The 23,078-nt window shown below is 40.8% G+C and overlaps 2 non-coding genes across 2 annotated transcripts; both read left to right on the plus strand.

The window, feature by feature from the left end:
• Nucleotides 1-7,044: 7,044 nt before the first annotated feature.
• LOC138140899 (5S ribosomal RNA) lies at nt 7,045-7,164 on the plus strand. Its single transcript, XR_011162810.1, has one exon. It is a non-coding gene; the product is annotated as a 5S ribosomal RNA (ribosomal RNA).
• A 10,180-nt stretch (nt 7,165-17,344) lies between these two features.
• Nucleotides 17,345-17,464, plus strand: LOC138140900 (5S ribosomal RNA). The gene has a single exon (XR_011162811.1). It is a non-coding gene; the product is annotated as a 5S ribosomal RNA (ribosomal RNA).
• The last annotated feature ends 5,614 nt before the right edge of the window (nt 17,465-23,078 follow it).

Genomic DNA, 23,078 nt, shown 5'->3' on the forward strand with positions numbered 1-23,078 from the left:
CAGGCACAGATAACTATGCGTGAATTTCAATTTTTTGAATCAATTATATAAAAACAAAATTGATTTGGCGGCCGCTACACAAAAGTGGTGGGAGGCGAGAACCTGTTTCCGCCGGTCAATTTTAAAATTAATAAATTTTCCCTGGATACGTATTCGACTTATCCGGTACGAGTTATTTTTAAATTAACTTAATGGCCCGTTGCTCTTGTTCTTTTTACATTGAATATGCGATGTTTTGGCATCGTTAGCAATAGTACAATACTCACGCATTTTTAATCTAAAATTAACAAAACTTGAATGGATCGGGATTATCACACTTCTGAATTGAAGTTTTCATTCGTTTAAAATATAATTGATAGTAATACGTAATGCGGATTGCCTAAACGTTGCTTCCATCACGTCAACATCACACATTCACGTTCGCCCGTAGAAATGGCGTGATGCACACGAAATCGATCCAAAAAGGCTCATAATATTTGTGTCACGCGAATCTACGTCGAAAACTAGAAAAAAAAAAAATTCAATTCGAATTTCAATAATCGAAACGATGCGTCGTCGATACTAAACGTAGGTAGTAACTAAAGTGTGATCGGGTGCGATAAAAGTGTCCGTCAATAATCATCATCCGACAATCATTTAATAGACGAACGCTAATTTTTGGCACTCACTCGGACGACAGAACCAGTCCAGACGGAAACCGGGGCGCGGGGTGGGTGGGTGGTTGTATGTCCGTGAATCTGTCCGGCGCGCGTCAACATTTCAGTTATCGTCGCGAGAGTTAAAACGAAAGGTGGTTAGTGTGAAAGTGACGTTTTTTCGTGGAGACACGTTACGAAGGGTGAGTACCTAATATAATATAAAACCAACCGAAAACCCACAATAGTGCCCCGGTTTATTATCGTGAATAGGTGTTTGGTAAATATTTTCTGTATTCCAACTAGCAAGTCTTTTATCAAAAAACTCCGGCAACATGGCTATTGTGGTATTGTTGATACCACCTAACTGAAGAACTTAGTTAATAACTAAGTCGACGATTTTATCGGGAAATTGAACGGAGAAACAAAAATAGCTCTTAGCGACAGTTGCCTGAAGTCGCAAATAACGGCGATTGACGAAATCACGTTTTTTTTATTTTAATTCCAATGAACAATACACAGGGTCACAATTATCTGTTATGTATTCTATAATGTTTTGCAAAGTAAATAATGTGAGTTGTCATGCGTAATATTAATTAGCTAAGTAATTTTTGCAAGTATTTTATGTCAGATATGCAATGTATAATAACGTAATGTTGCAAAGTATTTTAATTTTTATGCTAGGTAGAGATAATAACTCGACAATAACTCTTCTCTAATGAAAAAAAAAATAGAAAATGATTTAGGAACATAAAAAATCTCATTAAAACAGGAACAATTGAAATTAAAATAAACATAACATTCTGTACTAAAGTACAGTTTTGTTCACTCCTTTTTTCAAAGTCTTCTGTCCTCTCATTTGCACATACTGCTATTCCAAAACAGTGAAATTGTCTGTTTCAGGGAATCCTTAACGTTCCTTGCTAATGTCAACAACGTTTTCGATGAAACAAAGAGTCGGAAAAATGTCGGCTCATTGTATTCAATAACATACGCGACTACAAAACCATCTGTATCATTTGTAGGAATCGCGGTTTTTTCGATGAGAATTCGTTCTAATTTTTTCTTTCTTAAAAAAGCTAAGTAATTTTAATTTCACTAAAGATGAACATTTAGGCTATATGCTGGGTAATGCAAATCCATCAACCATCAACTAGGTTGTTCAGCAGATGTACGATTGTTTATTTGATTTCTTCTTCCGAAGAGTTGTATTCTGGCAAAATAGAAATTTATTCATAACATAACCTCAATCAACTAAATTATTTCGAATACAATAACCACATAACTACAAGTTGGATAGGCATGGGTGCAAAATACCGATAATGCATGAAACCTAATAATAATAATAATGACATAATAAAAGTTAATTAAAAATCGCTGTTTCACGTCTTTTTCTTTTTTGTTCGAGAGTTTTTGTGGTTCTGAAAAGAACCGTTTATAAATGTGTCGAAAACGAAAAACATCTATTTCGAACTGGTGTACTTGGTGACGGCTTTGGTACCTTCGGAGACGGCGTGCTTGGCCAACTCACCGGGCAACAACAGACGCACGGCAGTTTGAATTTCTCTGCTGGTGATCGTCGAACGTTTGTTGTAGTGTGCCAGACGGGAAGCTTCAGCGGCGATACGTTCGAAGATGTCGTTCACGAAACTGTTCATTATGCTCATAGCCTTACTAGAGATACCGGTGTCGGGATGGACTTGTTTCAACACCTTGTAGATGTAGATGGCATAGCTCTCCTTCCTCCTGCGCTTCTTTTTTTTGTCGCTCTTGGAAATGTTCTTCTGAGCTTTCCCGGCCTTCTTGGCTGCCTTACCACTTGTCTTCGGCGGCATTTTTCAATTCAATTCGATTCAACAAACTCGCGAACTGCTCTGACTCGTGTGCGTGCGTTAACTTTGCACCACCACCTTTCTGATAGGTAGTGTGTTCACCAGAACCCCACCTGAAAACGGGCTCCCACCAATCGTCACGTCCTATTCTCCTATCACGGAGGCTATAAATTCGAAGCACAGCTACCAGCTTTTACAATCGACGAGTCCCGTCCGTCAGTTTTATTACTTCTCGTGGTGTCTAACGAACGAACTTAAAATGTCAGGTCGCGGTAAAGGAGGTAAAGTGAAGGGAAAAGCGAAATCCCGTTCGAGCCGTGCCGGTCTCCAGTTTCCGGTGGGTAGGATACATCGTCTTCTCAGAAAAGGAAATTACGCGGAACGCGTCGGTGCAGGAGCTCCCGTCTATTTGGCCGCCGTCATGGAGTACTTAGCCGCCGAAGTTCTAGAATTGGCAGGAAACGCTGCCCGTGACAACAAGAAGACACGTATTATACCGCGTCATCTGCAGCTGGCCATCAGAAACGACGAGGAATTGAACAAACTCCTGTCCGGAGTTACGATCGCCCAAGGCGGTGTCTTACCCAACATTCAGGCCGTACTTTTACCCAAAAAAACCGAGAAGAAACCTTAAACGAACGATCGATCCATCTCCGTGGCGAAAACTCAAAATATCGGCCCTTCTCAGGGCCACTATAGCTTTTTTTTTTCGTAAAATGACCGATGCATCTTTTCTTTTTGTATTATTATCATTTACGACTGCAATGCCAAAAGGAAAGCAAGGGGTGTTTACGATCTTGGTACATTTATCAGGTAGTCAGTTAGTAATAATTGTCCGTTGTTTCTCGAAAGAACATCATGTTTCTTTTTTTTCCTCTTATTTTTATTTTGTGGTTCTGAAAAGAACCGATTTTGTATTTCGTATTTTATTCTGGTTTTCTCGAACGGTGAAGAGCGCCAGGAAATTAACCTCCGAAACCGTAGAGGGTGCGTCCTTGACGTTTCAAAGCGTAGACGACGTCCATCGCTGTCACGGTTTTACGTTTGGCGTGTTCCGTGTAGGTGACGGCATCTCGGATGACATTTTCCAAGAACACTTTCAGGACTCCGCGAGTTTCTTCGTAGATCAAACCGGAAATACGTTTCACGCCGCCACGACGAGCCAATCTTCTGATAGCGGGTTTCGTGATGCCCTGGATGTTGTCACGCAGGACTTTGCGATGACGCTTCGCTCCTCCTTTTCCCAATCCTTTGCCTCCTTTACCGCGACCGGTCATCTTTTCAGATTATTTCAACTGACACAAAATACCTGCACACCTCGTCCCTAGGAAGTCAACTACCGCAAAATTTCAACTAACGGAGCCTTATATAGATTCAACGGTTCACCATCGACCAATCGACGAAGTCAGCCGTTGACTTTGTTCACGTATAAAAGTACAATTTAATATGGCGGAATTTTTAGTACCCGTTTACCTTTCGACGCGTGCACGTCTAACGATCGTCAGAGTCGATTTTAATAATTGTCAGTTTTGTTTTTCATTCGTTTCATTCGAAATGGCCAGGACCAAGCAGACCGCACGCAAGTCCACCGGAGGAAAAGCCCCCAGGAAACAACTGGCTACCAAAGCGGCCAGGAAAAGCGCTCCCGCCACTGGCGGCGTCAAGAAGCCCCACCGTTACAGACCTGGTACCGTGGCTCTGCGTGAGATCCGTCGTTACCAGAAAAGTACCGAGTTGCTCATCCGCAAGCTTCCCTTTCAACGTTTGGTGAGGGAGATCGCTCAGGATTTCAAAACCGATTTGCGCTTCCAAAGCTCCGCCGTGATGGCCCTCCAGGAAGCGAGCGAAGCTTACTTGGTCGGTCTGTTCGAGGACACGAATTTGTGCGCCATCCACGCCAAACGTGTAACCATCATGCCAAAGGACATCCAACTTGCCAGACGTATTCGGGGTGAACGCGCTTAAATTTTTCCACATCGTGTTTCGGAAGAACAACACGAAACACGAATTTTATAACAAAAAAATCGGTTCTTTTCAGAACCTCAAACTTTACAGGCAAAAAAAAAAATATATCGCCCTTCAACCGGAAATGAATAAAATAAAAATGTCAATAATCGGTCGGTCCTCTCGATTCGGGTTGGGTTGCGGTCGTTCGTAAAATTTTATTGCATCCTGTCATCACCTACCTGCCAGCTGATGCTATCTATTTTATTTGGTTTCGCCGTAAGGATAGTTTTATTTCTTTTTTTCGTCGTAGATTATCGTGTGGCCCTGAAAAGGGCCATTTGTGCGTGCCCCGTTGCCGGTAGTACGATGATGACGTCGGAACGAGGCACAGCCGAACGAACATGAGTCGAGTATCCATCCACGTTTCTCACTTTTTCCTCTTCGGCGAAGCGGCCTTTTTCACCTTGACAGGAATGGCTTTGGCTGTCTTGGGTTTGGGTGCTTTGGGTTTTTTAGTCGGACCAGCCTTGTTAGATTTCTTCGCTTTGGAAGGCGATCGGGGTTTCGGGGCGGCTCTAGTTTTCTTTTCTGCCGAGGAGGCGGCCGATTTCTTGGCTTTCGCTGCGGCGGCGGAGGCAGCGACGGCGCTCTTCTTTTCGGCAGCAGTCTTCTTCGCTTTGGGGGAGGCTTGTTTTTTGGCTGTCTTCGAGGAAGCCTTGTCGGAAGTCGTCGCGACGGCGGTACGTTTGGCGGATGATTTTTTCGTCTTGGATGCGGCGGACGAAGCGGGTTTCCTCTTGTCGGAGGCGGAGGCGACTTTGGCACCACCGGAGGTGGACGAGGCGAGCTTGAACGAACCCGACGCGCCCTTACCTTTCGTCTGAACCAGAGATCCCGACGCCACGGCGCCTTTCAGATATTTCTTGATGAAAGGGGCGACCTTTTCGGCGTCGACTTTGTAATTTGCGGCGACGAACTTCTTGATGGCCTGAAGAGACGATCCTCCGCGTTCCTTGAGTCCCTTGATGGCGTTGTTTACCATCTCGGATGTCGGAGGATGGGACGGTTTCGCCCTGGGATTTTTCGCTTTTTTCTCTTTCTTCGCGTGGGATTGAGGGGTGGCAGCGGAACCGGTGGTGACCGATGATGCTGTTTGATTTTCGACGTCGGCCATCTTTCACGTTAAAACGTTAAAAGTTAATAATAATTATTGAAAAAACACTTGCTCACACACGTACACTTCGAGCACCTCGTGAACGAGAATTGAACAAAAAAATTTTCTAAGTCTTTATAAAATAGTCGCCACTGCGGACGGAAGACTGAACGCGCACCGCGTCCGCCGTCGAAGAAATTGCAGGCCTCGGAATCGTTGCCCGCGTGATGGCATCGTCCTCTTTCCTCGATCACCATCGCCACCGTGTGATCAAGCTGGCCGAACTCGGTTTCCGAAGTTTCCCTGGAGATAGCGAAGTTCGTCTCGGAACGTCGGTGGGTTTCGAATCAGGTACACGCCCCTCCAACCACCAGCCCTAAATCCGGGTCGTCACGGTTTCGATTCGGGACCGACGGTTTACGTCGGCGGTGCGGGGTAGACGCGTCGATTCCGGGAATCCATATTTCGTTCGCCGAAATATTGGTCCATCTCTTCCCGGAATACCGCGCCACCTTCTCGATTTTACGACATCTTCGCGTCGCCAAACGCTTCCGAAACGGTCGAAGCACAGAAAGGACCTGGTGTTCGAACCGAGGCAATTCCGACAACAGGATGCCGCGAACCGCCTCTCCGACGTTCAGGTCGATCGTTTTCGGCGGAAGTTGAAACGGGACGAGTCGACGACGGGTCCCGTTGCCGTCCGGACCCTTCGGGACGGCCGAAAGTCCGTCGAGAGGATCATCCGAAAGGAGACGGTCTTCATCGTCCGACCGATGCCGCACCTACGAGTTTTCCGATATTTTCTTCGACGGATCTTCAGGTTTTCTTCCTTTCTTCCGTCTTTCTCTCTTCGTAATTTCGTGTCCGACCTGCGTCGTCCGAAGTCGGGGTGAAGATCGAAGAAAAAACGCCAAAAATAACAACTCGTCAGCCACGCACACCGCGTTCGAATGTCTAACGGTCCAACTTGGATTTTCGAAGATCGCCGAATCCGAGGGACGATAAATAATAATAATAATAATAATAATGGTAATAAATAATAATGTTAATAATAATAATAATGATATGATGATTATAACGATAATTATTATAGATAGGTAAATAGAAACACAGGTCTCCTCTCGAAAATCGGAACTTCCTGATATTACTTACATATTTCGGTCGATCCAAATGTGGGAATCTCGTCGTCGTCGGAGCAAGCAGCGCGGTAGGTGGGGTGAAATTCTGGATTTTCCACCGCCGCCGGCGGTCGAAAAATGTGCGACGCGGGAGATCGCCAGTCCGTCTAGTAGTCTCTCTTGTCGTTAGAGCGTGACGTGGTGGTTGTTGTGGGATTTCCCGTTAGTTCGGTCCGACGTCGGTCGTCAGAGGGTAAGTGCATACGGAAACGAAACGCATCGCGTTTTGATGTTCATATTCGTGCATCGGAATGTTAAAAGCAATATATTTTACACCAACGATCACACCTAAACACCACGGCAACGGCCATACCACGTTGAAAAGCACCGGTTCTCGTCCGATCACCGAAGTTAAGCAACGTCGGGCGCGGTCAGTACTTGGATGGGTGACCGCTTGGGAACACCGCGTGCCGTTGCCCCCCAACACTTTTTGTTTTTTTTTGAAATCCATAGCAACCACCGAACCGATTTGTTTTTCGTGCAGGTATTCGGAAACATGCACAGACCCGTATAATGTAGATTCATAGCTTTAAGTACTAGATAATTAAGAAAACAATTTTTTTTGTCGATTAATTGTAAACAATTGCAGAATAAAAACTCGTCAAACGGTAAAGGTTGTCGTTCGATCACCGAAGGTAAGCCACGCGGGCAGCGGTCAGCACTTGGACGGGTGACCGGTTCATTATATTCCTTCCGTGAGTTTAACAAAGATAACATATGCAAATGTCGTAAGTGCGACGAGGAAGACGGCGATCTTTTAATGTAAAAAAAATATATATTAGGTTACGCGTACATGCCACTTTGACTGCTGCTTTATTTTTTTGGTTTTTAAATAATTAGAGATCTGAATTCAACATATCAGTTCTATGTTATAATGGACAGACAATGTTGTATTCTTGGCCCCTAACACGTTAAGACCAACATAAAAACTAGAATAACTTACCATTCGTTAAACGTTAAACAATTTCGAACCACGTTTTTTTGAGCTCGAACAAACTCATAACACAACACTCATTTATTAGTCACTGGACCATTGTAAAACGAGAAGAGAGAAAAACCATGCGAAACTATTTTTAAAACGAAGAGAATAAAGGTTTTAAATGGTAGGGCTGTATGACAGACTTGTCAATTATCGTGGGGGGTACGGCTGAGATTTATGACGAAATCGAGCGGCGCCGGCGGTCGGTCACTTTCACGAAAGAGGTCTAAACACGGGTCGTTTACGATACCCTCTGGTTACTAGAAAAGTTCTAGACAGATGTTTGTCGGCTTTTCGAGGTATTTATTTGTGAGTCCAAAGACTCAATGGAGTAATATCGGACTGAAATTCCAAGATTTTGCTGTGTAATCCAAAAAACTATGTTCCTCGTAACATTTAACGATGTGTTAATTCAACTATTATTTTAATTTTTCGTATACGTATTTATACTAAAAAGTACAGCGCTTCCAACAGTGAATTGTGAATTGAAAATGTTTCAAAGAAAGATCGATAGTTTTGAAAAAAATTACATATTAATAAATTTAGATAGATTTAGAAGTATACATTGCACTTACTTTTCAAAATTATTGTACTTCTGATTTGGTTGAAATAACATAATATGTAGCAGTCATAGTCTTGTGTACATTGCAGTCGCGGCTGGTGTTGGGTAAAACCTTTATTTTTTAGGGGGTCATTACCCAAATGACCTCATGGACCAGCCGTTCCTGTTAGGTTTTATATATCAAATTGATTCGTCTGTCTTTTTCATCATGCCTTCGAAAAGCGAGCTCCTGTTTCGCCAAAGTAACTGTGACGTCAATTAAATACGATAATAAAATTCGGTTTTTCCGAACTTATTGTGAGTGAGAGCAGTGAGAGCATCTTCTTTTCGTATCCCACCTCCACCCGGCGGCAGTAGTGCAGTGCTTATCAACATAATTACCGGCGTCTCGCCTCCACATTTTGACTTTTTTGTGTTTTATGTGTTCTCTAAGTCCAAAATTTTTAAATTTTTAAAAAGAGATTGCGGTACTATTCCTGTTGCTGAAATTATAATAATATATTTATTAATTTTTGTATTATATGTCTGTGTTATATTGTGTGAATTTGGAACAGCTATATCTAAAAGATATGCTTGCTTTTGTTGTTTATTTAAAATAATAATGTCTGGTCTGTTATGCTGAATGTGAATGTCAGTTAAAACTGTGCGATCAAAATATAATTTGTAATTGTCATTTTCTAAACAACTTTCTGGTTTATAAATGTAATGTGGTTGTGTATCCTTTAATAAATTGAATTTAACTGCTAAATTCATGTGTATAATTTTTGCGAATATATCATGACGTTTTTTATATTCGCTGTGAGCCAAAACGGTGCAAGATCTTGTATTGCAAATATAAAACCCTCAGCTCTTTAAAATATCTCCCATGTAAAGACTTTTGTTTTATATTTGCTATAGTGTCATATCACGAGCTCTATTGAGAAAATAATTTTTTAGTGAAGCAATTTGATTGTGTTGTAGAATTTCTAGATTTGAAAAACCCCTACCACCATTTTCGCGTGGTAAATTAAATCTTTCAACAGCAGATTTGGGGTGATGTTTACAAAATTTTGTAAAGAGAACTCTAGTTTGAATATTTATATTCTTTAAATTAGTTTTGGACCATTTTATAACACCAAAAGAATAGATTTAATTTGATTTGATTGATTAATACCTAAATATTTATAAAATTCTCCTTTATTTAAATTTTTAATGATTTCTCCTTCTTTAGTTATATATTCTAAATTTTCGTAATGACCACGACATATTGATTGATTTTCAGTTATTGTTAAGTTTTATGTCATCCATATAAAGAAGGTGATTTAATTTAATATTAATTTTATAAATTTTAAGAATTTTAATTAACCATGAATGTGGTACTGAATCATAGGCTTTTTTGTAGTCTATGAATTGTTGTTGCATTATTTTCCAAACGTTTGAGACTTAAAATATTCGTCAAATGTTCTTCTTTTTTTAAATCAGAATACCCCTGACAAATCCGAACATTTTGTTTTGCGGTAGATAAAAGTAAACATGGGCCAAGACAGAATATTAATATTCGGTGTGGAATTTTCCTGCGTTCTTGTTCATTTCTATCGAAGTGCTCACGAAAAGTTGTGAATATCAACACTTTGTAATTGTCGTAGTGAAAAATAAAAAAGATAGCTATGGGGCACAACTTATTTCGCACTTCATTAGAAAAGTAACAGTATTAAAATAAAAAAAATATTTTTCTAAATTTCGAACGTTAGGTCTATCCTGACCAGCCGCCAATTAGTGGTATTATTTTATTTTTTGCTGTTTTCCACAATAGTTATTTTTATATTAAATCATTGATTCAAAAAATTGAAATTAAAAATTCAAATTTTTGAAGGAACTCTGAAGTTTCAATGCAGTGACCATGTTGCTAGGTAACTAATAAAAAACAGTGCGTGAAATGAAAAACAGAAATAGTCGTATGCGTTTTGTATGGTTTCTATGGTTTCGATCTTACTAACAATGCAATGAAAATGACCCACTTCAGGCACAGATAACTATGCGTGAATTTCAATTTTTTGAATCAATTATATAAAAACAAAATTGATTTGGCGGCCGCTACACAAAAGTGGTGGGAGGCGAGAACCTGTTTCCGCCGGTCAATTTTAAAATTAATAAATTTTCCCTGGATACGTATTCGACTTATCCGGTACGAGTTATTTTTAAATTAACTTAATGGCCCGTTGCTCTTGTTCTTTTTACATTGAATATGCGATGTTTTGGCATCGTTAGCAATAGTACAATACTCACGCATTTTTAATCTAAAATTAACAAAACTTGAATGGATCGGGATTATCACACTTCTGAATTGAAGTTTTCATTCGTTTAAAATATAATTGATAGTAATACGTAATGCGGATTGCCTAAACGTTGCTTCCATCACGTCAACATCACACATTCACGTTCGCCCGTAGAAATGGCGTGATGCACACGAAATCGATCCAAAAAGGCTCATAATATTTGTGTCACGCGAATCTACGTCGAAAACTAGAAAAAAAAAAAATTCAATTCGAATTTCAATAATCGAAACGATGCGTCGTCGATACTAAACGTAGGTAGTAACTAAAGTGTGATCGGGTGCGATAAAAGTGTCCGTCAATAATCATCATCCGACAATCATTTAATAGACGAACGCTAATTTTTGGCACTCACTCGGACGACAGAACCAGTCCAGACGGAAACCGGGGCGCGGGGTGGGTGGGTGGTTGTATGTCCGTGAATCTGTCCGGCGCGCGTCAACATTTCAGTTATCGTCGCGAGAGTTAAAACGAAAGGTGGTTAGTGTGAAAGTGACGTTTTTTCGTGGAGACACGTTACGAAGGGTGAGTACCTAATATAATATAAAACCAACCGAAAACCCACAATAGTGCCCCGGTTTATTATCGTGAATAGGTGTTTGGTAAATATTTTCTGTATTCCAACTAGCAAGTCTTTTATCAAAAAACTCCGGCAACATGGCTATTGTGGTATTGTTGATACCACCTAACTGAAGAACTTAGTTAATAACTAAGTCGACGATTTTATCGGGAAATTGAACGGAGAAACAAAAATAGCTCTTAGCGACAGTTGCCTGAAGTCGCAAATAACGGCGATTGACGAAATCACGTTTTTTTTATTTTAATTCCAATGAACAATACACAGGGTCACAATTATCTGTTATGTATTCTATAATGTTTTGCAAAGTAAATAATGTGAGTTGTCATGCGTAATATTAATTAGCTAAGTAATTTTTGCAAGTATTTTATGTCAGATATGCAATGTATAATAACGTAATGTTGCAAAGTATTTTAATTTTTATGCTAGGTAGAGATAATAACTCGACAATAACTCTTCTCTAATGAAAAAAAAAATAGAAAATGATTTAGGAACATAAAAAATCTCATTAAAACAGGAACAATTGAAATTAAAATAAACATAACATTCTGTACTAAAGTACAGTTTTGTTCACATCCTTTTTTCAAAGTCTTCTGTCCTCTCATTTGCACATACTGCTATTCCAAAACAGTGAAATTGTCTGTTTCAGGGAATCCTTAACGTTCCTTGCTAATGTCAACAACGTTTTCGATGAAACAAAGAGTCGGAAAAATGTCGGCTCATTGTATTCAATAACATACGCGACTACAAAACCATCTGTATCATTTGTAGGAATCGCGGTTTTTTCGATGAGAATTCGTTCTAATTTTTTCTTTCTTAAAAAAGCTAAGTAATTTTAATTTCACTAAAGATGAACATTTAGGCTATATGCTGGGTAATGCAAATCCATCAACCATCAACTAGGTTGTTCAGCAGATGTACGATTGTTTATTTGATTTCTTCTTCCGAAGAGTTGTATTCTGGCAAAATAGAAATTTATTCATAACATAACCTCAATCAACTAAATTATTTCGAATACAATAACCACATAACTACAAGTTGGATAGGCATGGGTGCAAAATACCGATAATGCATGAAACCTAATAATAATAATAATGACATAATAAAAGTTAATTAAAAATCGCTGTTTCACGTCTTTTTCTTTTTTGTTCGAGAGTTTTTGTGGTTCTGAAAAGAACCGTTTATAAATGTGTCGAAAACGAAAAACATCTATTTCGAACTGGTGTACTTGGTGACGGCTTTGGTACCTTCGGAGACGGCGTGCTTGGCCAACTCACCGGGCAACAACAGACGCACGGCAGTTTGAATTTCTCTGCTGGTGATCGTCGAACGTTTGTTGTAGTGTGCCAGACGGGAAGCTTCAGCGGCGATACGTTCGAAGATGTCGTTCACGAAACTGTTCATTATGCTCATAGCCTTACTAGAGATACCGGTGTCGGGATGGACTTGTTTCAACACCTTGTAGATGTAGATGGCATAGCTCTCCTTCCTCCTGCGCTTCTTTTTTTTGTCGCTCTTGGAAATGTTCTTCTGAGCTTTCCCGGCCTTCTTGGCTGCCTTACCACTTGTCTTCGGCGGCATTTTTCAATTCAATTCGATTCAACAAACTCGCGAACTGCTCTGACTCGTGTGCGTGCGTTAACTTTGCACCACCACCTTTCTGATAGGTAGTGTGTTCACCAGAACCCCACCTGAAAACGGGCTCCCACCAATCGTCACGTCCTATTCTCCTATCACGGAGGCTATAAATTCGAAGCACAGCTACCAGCTTTTACAATCGACGAGTCCCGTCCGTCAGTTTTATTACTTCTCGTGGTGTCTAACGAACGAACTTAAAATGTCAGGTCGCGGTAAAGGAGGTAAAGTGAAGGGAAAAGCGAAATCCCGTTCGAGCCGTGCCGGTCTCCAGTTTCCGGTGGGTAGGATACATCGTCTTCTCAGAAAAGGAAATTACGCGGAACGCGTCGGTGCAGGAGCTCCCGTCTATTTGGCCGCCGTCATGGAGTACTTAGCCGCCGAAGTTCTAGAATTGGCAGGAAACGCTGCCCGTGACAACAAGAAGACACGTATTATACCGCGTCATCTGCAGCTGGCCATCAGAAACGACGAGGAATTGAACAAACTCCTGTCCGGAGTTACGATCGCCCAAGGCGGTGTCTTACCCAACATTCAGGCCGTACTTTTACCCAAAAAAACCGAGAAGAAACCTTAAACGAACGATCGATCCATCTCCGTGGCGAAAACTCAAAATATCGGCCCTTCTCAGGGCCACTATAGCTTTTTTTTTTCGTAAAATGACCGATGCATCTTTTCTTTTTGTATTATTATCATTTACGACTGCAATGCCAAAAGGAAAGCAAGGGGTGTTTACGATCTTGGTACATTTATCAGGTAGTCAGTTAGTAATAATTGTCCGTTGTTTCTCGAAAGAACATCATGTTTCTTTTTTTTCCTCTTATTTTTATTTTGTGGTTCTGAAAAGAACCGATTTTGTATTTCGTATTTTATTCTGGTTTTCTCGAACGGTGAAGAGCGCCAGGAAATTAACCTCCGAAACCGTAGAGGGTGCGTCCTTGACGTTTCAAAGCGTAGACGACGTCCATCGCTGTCACGGTTTTACGTTTGGCGTGTTCCGTGTAGGTGACGGCATCTCGGATGACATTTTCCAAGAACACTTTCAGGACTCCGCGAGTTTCTTCGTAGATCAAACCGGAAATACGTTTCACGCCGCCACGACGAGCCAATCTTCTGATAGCGGGTTTCGTGATGCCCTGGATGTTGTCACGCAGGACTTTGCGATGACGCTTCGCTCCTCCTTTTCCCAATCCTTTGCCTCCTTTACCGCGACCGGTCATCTTTTCAGATTATTTCAACTGACACAAAATACCTGCACACCTCGTCCCTAGGAAGTCAACTACCGCAAAATTTCAACTAACGGAGCCTTATATAGATTCAACGGTTCACCATCGACCAATCGACGAAGTCAGCCGTTGACTTTGTTCACGTATAAAAGTACAATTTAATATGGCGGAATTTTTAGTACCCGTTTACCTTTCGACGCGTGCACGTCTAACGATCGTCAGAGTCGATTTTAATAATTGTCAGTTTTGTTTTTCATTCGTTTCATTCGAAATGGCCAGGACCAAGCAGACCGCACGCAAGTCCACCGGAGGAAAAGCCCCCAGGAAACAACTGGCTACCAAAGCGGCCAGGAAAAGCGCTCCCGCCACTGGCGGCGTCAAGAAGCCCCACCGTTACAGACCTGGTACCGTGGCTCTGCGTGAGATCCGTCGTTACCAGAAAAGTACCGAGTTGCTCATCCGCAAGCTTCCCTTTCAACGTTTGGTGAGGGAGATCGCTCAGGATTTCAAAACCGATTTGCGCTTCCAAAGCTCCGCCGTGATGGCCCTCCAGGAAGCGAGCGAAGCTTACTTGGTCGGTCTGTTCGAGGACACGAATTTGTGCGCCATCCACGCCAAACGTGTAACCATCATGCCAAAGGACATCCAACTTGCCAGACGTATTCGGGGTGAACGCGCTTAAATTTTTCCACATCGTGTTTCGGAAGAACAACACGAAACACGAATTTTATAACAAAAAAATCGGTTCTTTTCAGAACCTCAAACTTTACAGGCAAAAAAAAAAATATATCGCCCTTCAACCGGAAATGAATAAAATAAAAATGTCAATAATCGGTCGGTCCTCTCGATTCGGGTTGGGTTGCGGTCGTTCGTAAAATTTTATTGCATCCTGTCATCACCTACCTGCCAGCTGATGCTATCTATTTTATTTGGTTTCGCCGTAAGGATAGTTTTATTTCTTTTTTTCGTCGTAGATTATCGTGTGGCCCTGAAAAGGGCCATTTGTGCGTGCCCCGTTGCCGGTAGTACGATGATGACGTCGGAACGAGGCACAGCCGAACGAACATGAGTCGAGTATCCATCCACGTTTCTCACTTTTTCCTCTTCGGCGAAGCGGCCTTTTTCACCTTGACAGGAATGGCTTTGGCTGTCTTGGGTTTGGGTGCTTTGGGTTTTTTAGTCGGACCAGCCTTGTTAGATTTCTTCGCTTTGGAAGGCGATCGGGGTTTCGGGGCGGCTCTAGTTTTCTTTTCTGCCGAGGAGGCGGCCGATTTCTTGGCTTTCGCTGCGGCGGCGGAGGCAGCGACGGCGCTCTTCTTTTCGGCAGCAGTCTTCTTCGCTTTGGGGGAGGCTTGTTTTTTGGCTGTCTTCGAGGAAGCCTTGTCGGAAGTCGTCGCGACGGCGGTACGTTTGGCGGATGATTTTTTCGTCTTGGATGCGGCGGACGAAGCGGGTTTCCTCTTGTCGGAGGCGGAGGCGACTTTGGCACCACCGGAGGTGGACGAGGCGAGCTTGAACGAACCCGACGCGCCCTTACCTTTCGTCTGAACCAGAGATCCCGACGCCACGGCGCCTTTCAGATATTTCTTGATGAAAGGGGCGACCTTTTCGGCGTCGACTTTGTAATTTGCGGCGACGAACTTCTTGATGGCCTGAAGAGACGATCCTCCGCGTTCCTTGAGTCCCTTGATGGCGTTGTTTACCATCTCGGATGTCGGAGGATGGGACGGTTTCGCCCTGGGATTTTTCGCTTTTTTCTCTTTCTTCGCGTGGGATTGAGGGGTGGCAGCGGAACCGGTGGTGACCGATGATGCTGTTTGATTTTCGACGTCGGCCATCTTTCACGTTAAAACGTTAAAAGTTAATAATAATTATTGAAAAAACACTTGCTCACACACGTACACTTCGAGCACCTCGTGAACGAGAATTGAACAAAAAAATTTTCTAAGTCTTTATAAAATAGTCGCCACTGCGGACGGAAGACTGAACGCGCACCGCGTCCGCCGTCGAAGAAATTGCAGGCCTCGGAATCGTTGCCCGCGTGATGTTGCCCGCGTGATGGCATCGTCCTCTTTCCTCGATCACCATCGCCACCGTGTGATCAAGCTGGCCGAACTCGGTTTCCGAAGTTTCCCTGGAGATAGCGAAGTTCGTCTCGGAACGTCGGTGGGTTTCGAATCAGGTACACGCCCCTCCAACCACCAGCCCTAAATCCGGGTCGTCACGGTTTCGATTCGGGACCGACGGTTTACGTCGGCGGTGCGGGGTAGACGCGTCGATTCCGGGAATCCATATTTCGTTCGCCGAAATATTGGTCCATCTCTTCCCGGAATACCGCGCCACCTTCTCGATTTTACGACATCTTCGCGTCGCCAAACGCTTCCGAAACGGTCGAAGCACAGAAAGGACCTGGTGTTCGAACCGAGGCAATTCCGACAACAGGATGCCGCGAACCGCCTCTCCGACGTTCAGGTCGATCGTTTTCGGCGGAAGTTGAAACGGGACGAGTCGACGACGGGTCCCGTTGCCGTCCGGACCCTTCGGGACGGCCGAAAGTCCGTCGAGAGGATCATCCGAAAGGAGACGGTCTTCATCGTCCGACCGATGCCGCACCTACGAGTTTTCCGATATTTTCTTCGACGGATCTTCAGGTTTTCTTCCTTTCTTCCGTCTTTCTCTCTTCGTAATTTCGTGTCCGACCTGCGTCGTCCGAAGTCGGGGTGAAGATCGAAGAAAAAACGCCAAAAATAACAACTCGTCAGCCACGCACACCGCGTTCGAATGTCTAACGGTCCAACTTGGATTTTCGAAGATCGCCGAATCCGAGGGACGATAAATAATAATAATAATAATAATAATGGTAATAAATAATAATGTTAATAATAATAATAATGATATGATGATTATAACGATAATTATTATAGATAGGTAAATAGAAACACAGGTCTCCTCTCGAAAATCGGAACTTCCTGATATTACTTACATATTTCGGTCGATCCAAATGTGGGAATCTCGTCGTCGTCGGAGCAAGCAGCGCGGTAGGTGGGGTGAAATTCTGGATTTTCCACCGCCGCCGGCGGTCGAAAAATGTGCGACGCGGGAGATCGCCAGTCCGTCTAGTAGTCTCTCTTGTCGTTAGAGCGTGACGTGGTGGTTGTTGTGGGATTTCCCGTTAGTTCGGTCCGACGTCGGTCGTCAGAGGGTAAGTGCATACGGAAACGAAACGCATCGCGTTTTGATGTTCATATTCGTGCATCGGAATGTTAAAAGCAATATATTTTACACCAACGATCACACCTAAACACCACGGCAACGGCCATACCACGTTGAAAAGCACCGGTTCTCGTCCGATCACCGAAGTTAAGCAACGTCGGGCGCGGTCAGTACTTGGATGGGTGACCGCTTGGGAACACCGCGTGCCGTTGCCCCCCAACACTTTTTGTTTTTTTTTGAAATCCATAGCAACCACCGAACCGATTTGTTTTTCGTGCAGGTATTCGGAAACATGCACAGACCCGTATAATGTAGATTCATAGCTTTAAGTACTAGATAATTAAGAAAACAATTTTTTTTGTCGATTAATTGTAAACAATTGCAGAATAAAAACTCGTCAAACGGTAAAGGTTGTCGTTCGATCACCGAAGGTAAGCCACGCGGGCAGCGGTCAGCACTTGGACGGGTGACCGGTTCATTATATTCCTTCCGTGAGTTTAACAAAGATAACATATGCAAATGTCGTAAGTGCGACGAGGAAGACGGCGATCTTTTAATGTAAAAAAAATATATATTAGGTTACGCGTACATGCCACTTTGACTGCTGCTTTATTTTTTTGGTTTTTAAATAATTAGAGATCTGAATTCAACATATCAGTTCTATGTTATAATGGACAGACAATGTTGTATTCTTGGCCCCTAACACGTTAAGACCAACATAAAAACTAGAATAACTTACCATTCGTTAAACGTTAAACAATTTCGAACCACGTTTTTTTGAGCTCGAACAAACTCATAACACAACACTCATTTATTAGTCACTGGACCATTGTAAAACGAGAAGAGAGAAAAACCATGCGAAACTATTTTTAAAACGAAGAGAATAAAGGTTTTAAATGGTAGGGCTGTATGACAGACTTGTCAATTATCGTGGGGGGTACGGCTGAGATTTATGACGAAATCGAGCGGCGCCGGCGGTCGGTCACTTTCACGAAAGAGGTCTAAACACGGGTCGTTTACGATACCCTCTGGTTACTAGAAAAGTTCTAGACAGATGTTTGTCGGCTTTTCGAGGTATTTATTTGTGAGTCCAAAGACTCAATGGAGTAATATCGGACTGAAATTCCAAGATTTTGCTGTGTAATCCAAAAAACTATGTTCCTCGTAACATTTAACGATGTGTTAATTCAACTATTATTTTAATTTTTCGTATACGTATTTATACTAAAAAGTACAGCGCTTCCAACAGTGAATTGTGAATTGAAAATGTTTCAAAGAAAGATCGATAGTTTTGAAAAAAATTACATATTAATAAATTTAGATAGATTTAGAAGTATACATTGCACTTACTTTTCAAAATTATTGTACTTCTGATTTGGTTGAAATAACATAATATGTAGCAGTCATAGTCTTGTGTACATTGCAGTCGCGGCTGGTGTTGGGTAAAACCTTTATTTTTTAGGGGGTCATTACCCAAATGACCTCATTGGACCAGCCGTTCCTGTTAGGTTTTATATATCAAATTGATTCGTCTGTCTTTTTCATCATGCCTTCGAAAAGCGAGCTCCTGTTTCGCCAAAGTAACTGTGACGTCAATTAAATACGATAATAAAATTCGGTTTTTCCGAACTTATTGTGAGTGAGAGCAGTGAGAGCATCTTCTTTTCGTATCCCACCTCCACCCGGCGGCAGTAGTGCAGTGCTTATCAACATAATTACCGGCGTCTCGCCTCCACATTTTGACTTTTTTGTGTTTTATGTGTTCTCTAAGTCCAAAATTTTTAAATTTTTAAAAAGAGATTGCGGTACTATTCCTGTTGCTGAAATTATAATAATATATTTATTAATTTTTGTATTATATGTCTGTGTTATATTGTGTGAATTTGGAACAGCTATATCTAAAAGATATGCTTGCTTTTGTTGTTTATTTAAAATAATAATGTCTGGTCTGTTATGCTGAATGTGAATGTCAGTTAAAACTGTGCGATCAAAATATAATTTGTAATTGTCATTTTCTAAACAACTTTCTGGTTTATAAATGTAATGTGGTTGTGTATCCTTTAATAAATTGAATTTAACTGCTAAATTCATGTGTATAATTTTTGCGAATATATCATGACGTTTTTTATATTCGCTGTGAGCCAAAACGGTGCAAGATCTTGTATTGCAAATATAAAACCCTCAGCTCTTTAAAATATCTCCCATGTAAAGACTTTTGTTTTATATTTGCTATAGTGTCATATCACGAGCTCTATTGAGAAAATAATTTTTTAGTGAAGCAATTTGATTGTGTTGTAGAATTTCTAGATTTGAAAAACCCCTACCACCATTTTCGCGTGGTAAATTAAATCTTTCAACAGCAGATTTGGGGTGATGTTTACAAAATTTTGTAAAGAGAACTCTAGTTTGAATATTTATATTCTTTAAATTAGTTTTGGACCATTTTATAACACCAAAAGAATAGATTTAATTTGATTTGATTGATTAATACCTAAATATTTATAAAATTCTCCTTTATTTAAATTTTTAATGATTTCTCCTTCTTTAGTTATATATTCTAAATTTTCGTAATGACCACGACATATTGATTGATTTTCAGTTATTGTTAAGTTTTATGTCATCCATATAAAGAAGGTGATTTAATTTAATATTAATTTTATAAATTTTAAGAATTTTAATTAACCATGAATGTGGTACTGAATCATAGGCTTTTTTGTAGTCTATGAATTGTTGTTGCATTATTTTCCAAACGTTTGAGACTTAAAATATTCGTCAAATGTTCTTCTTTTTTTAAATCAGAATACCCCTGACAAATCCGAACATTTTGTTTTGCGGTAGATAAAAGTAAACATGGGCCAAGACAGAATATTAATATTCGGTGTGGAATTTTCCTGCGTTCTTGTTCATTTCTATCGAAGTGCTCACGAAAAGTTGTGAATATCAACACTTTGTAATTGTCGTAGTGAAAAATAAAAAAGATAGCTATGGGGCACAACTTATTTCGCACTTCATTAGAAAAGTAACAGTATTAAAATAAAAAAAATATTTTTCTAAATTTCGAACGTTAGGTCTATCCTGACCAGCCGCCAATTAGTGGTATTATTTTATTTTTTGCTGTTTTCCACAATAGTTATTTTTATATTAAATCATTGATTCAAAAAATTGAAATTAAAAATTCAAATTTTTGAAGGAACTCTGAAGTTTCAATGCAGTGACCATGTTGCTAGGTAACTAATAAAAAACAGTGCGTGAAATGAAAAACAGAAATAGTCGTATGCGTTTTGTATGGTTTCTATGGTTTCGATCTTACTAACAATGCAATGAAAATGACCCACTTCAGGCACAGATAACTATGCGTGAATTTCAATTTTTTGAATCAATTATATAAAAACAAAATTGATTTGGCGGCCGCTACACAAAAGTGGTGGGAGGCGAGAACCTGTTTCCGCCGGTCAATTTTAAAATTAATAAATTTTCCCTGGATACGTATTCGACTTATCCGGTACGAGTTATTTTTAAATTAACTTAATGGCCCGTTGCTCTTGTTCTTTTTACATTGAATATGCGATGTTTTGGCATCGTTAGCAATAGTACAATACTCACGCATTTTTAATCTAAAATTAACAAAACTTGAATGGATCGGGATTATCACACTTCTGAATTGAAGTTTTCATTCGTTTAAAATATAATTGATAGTAATACGTAATGCGGATTGCCTAAACGTTGCTTCCATCACGTCAACATCACACATTCACGTTCGCCCGTAGAAATGGCGTGATGCACACGAAATCGATCCAAAAAGGCTCATAATATTTGTGTCACGCGAATCTACGTCGAAAACTAGAAAAAAAAAAAATTCAATTCGAATTTCAATAATCGAAACGATGCGTCGTCGATACTAAACGTAGGTAGTAACTAAAGTGTGATCGGGTGCGATAAAAGTGTCCGTCAATAATCATCATCCGACAATCATTTAATAGACGAACGCTAATTTTTGGCACTCACTCGGACGACAGAACCAGTCCAGACGGAAACCGGGGCGCGGGGTGGGTGGGTGGTTGTATGTCCGTGAATCTGTCCGGCGCGCGTCAACATTTCAGTTATCGTCGCGAGAGTTAAAACGAAAGGTGGTTAGTGTGAAAGTGACGTTTTTTCGTGGAGACACGTTACGAAGGGTGAGTACCTAATATAATATAAAACCAACCGAAAACCCACAATAGTGCCCCGGTTTATTATCGTGAATAGGTGTTTGGTAAATATTTTCTGTATTCCAACTAGCAAGTCTTTTATCAAAAAACTCCGGCAACATGGCTATTGTGGTATTGTTGATACCACCTAACTGAAGAACTTAGTTAATAACTAAGTCGACGATTTTATCGGGAAATTGAACGGAGAAACAAAAATAGCTCTTAGCGACAGTTGCCTGAAGTCGCAAATAACGGCGATTGACGAAATCACGTTTTTTTTATTTTAATTCCAATGAACAATACACAGGGTCACAATTATCTGTTATGTATTCTATAATGTTTTGCAAAGTAAATAATGTGAGTTGTCATGCGTAATATTAATTAGCTAAGTAATTTTTGCAAGTATTTTATGTCAGATATGCAATGTATAATAACGTAATGTTGCAAAGTATTTTAATTTTTATGCTAGGTAGAGATAATAACTCGACAATAACTCTTCTCTAATGAAAAAAAAAATAGAAAATGATTTAGGAACATAAAAAATCTCATTAAAACAGGAACAATTGAAATTAAAATAAACATAACATTCTGTACTAAAGTACAGTTTTGTTCACTCCTTTTTTCAAAGTCTTCTGTCCTCTCATTTGCACATACTGCTATTCCAAAACAGTGAAATTGTCTGTTTCAGGGAATCCTTAACGTTCCTTGCTAATGTCAACAACGTTTTCGATGAAACAAAGAGTCGGAAAAATGTCGGCTCATTGTATTCAATAACATACGCGACTACAAAACCATCTGTATCATTTGTAGGAATCGCGGTTTTTTCGATGAGAATTCGTTCTAATTTTTTCTTTCTTAAAAAAGCTAAGTAATTTTAATTTCACTAAAGATGAACATTTAGGCTATATGCTGGGTAATGCAAATCCATCAACCATCAACTAGGTTGTTCAGCAGATGTACGATTGTTTATTTGATTTCTTCTTCCGAAGAGTTGTATTCTGGCAAAATAGAAATTTATTCATAACATAACCTCAATCAACTAAATTATTTCGAATACAATAACCACATAACTACAAGTTGGATAGGCATGGGTGCAAAATACCGATAATGCATGAAACCTAATAATAATAATAATGACATAATAAAAGTTAATTAAAAATCGCTGTTTCACGTCTTTTTCTTTTTTGTTCGAGAGTTTTTGTGGTTCTGAAAAGAACCGTTTATAAATGTGTCGTGTGTCGAAAACGAAAAACATCTATTTCGAACTGGTGTACTTGGTGACGGCTTTGGTACCTTCGGAGACGGCGTGCTTGGCCAACTCACCGGGCAACAACAGACGCACGGCAGTTTGAATTTCTCTGCTGGTGATCGTCGAACGTTTGTTGTAGTGTGCCAGACGGGAAGCTTCAGCGGCGATACGTTCGAAGATGTCGTTCACGAAACTGTTCATTATGCTCATAGCCTTACTAGAGATACCGGTGTCGGGATGGACTTGTTTCAACACCTTGTAGATGTAGATGGCATAGCTCTCCTTCCTCCTGCGCTTCTTTTTTTTGTCGCTCTTGGAAATGTTCTTCTGAGCTTTCCCGGCCTTCTTGGCTGCCTTACCACTTGTCTTCGGCGGCATTTTTCAATTCAATTC

Source organism: Tenebrio molitor, unplaced genomic scaffold (assembly GCF_963966145.1).
Source record: "Tenebrio molitor unplaced genomic scaffold, icTenMoli1.1 SCAFFOLD_561, whole genome shotgun sequence".
Lineage (NCBI taxonomy): Eukaryota > Metazoa > Arthropoda > Insecta > Coleoptera > Tenebrionidae > Tenebrio > Tenebrio molitor.